Here is a 303-nt window from a genome sequence, read left to right as displayed (position 1 = left end):
AAACAACTTCATCAAAAAAAGTATTATATGAAACAATTTCACAAGATTAAACAATTTCATGAAAAAATTTCATAAGATTAAACAATGAAATCGACAAATGAAGGTGGTTTGCACGGTTTACACAAATGAGGGCAGTTTTCATATGATCACTCCTCTATATATATATATATATAGACAGGGGAGCGATGAAATGCAAACCACTCAATTTGTACAAACCGTGCGAACCGTATTCAACCAATCATAATTTTTCATTTTGTTCATTATTTTGTAATAATGAGAGGTTGATTAATCATTTTTATTGTG

Source organism: Cynara cardunculus (assembly GCF_001531365.2).
Source record: "Cynara cardunculus var. scolymus isolate 2C chromosome LG 6, CcrdV1, whole genome shotgun sequence".
Classification (NCBI taxonomy): domain Eukaryota; kingdom Viridiplantae; phylum Streptophyta; class Magnoliopsida; order Asterales; family Asteraceae; genus Cynara; species Cynara cardunculus.
Note: the sequence above shows the minus strand (reverse complement) of the source record.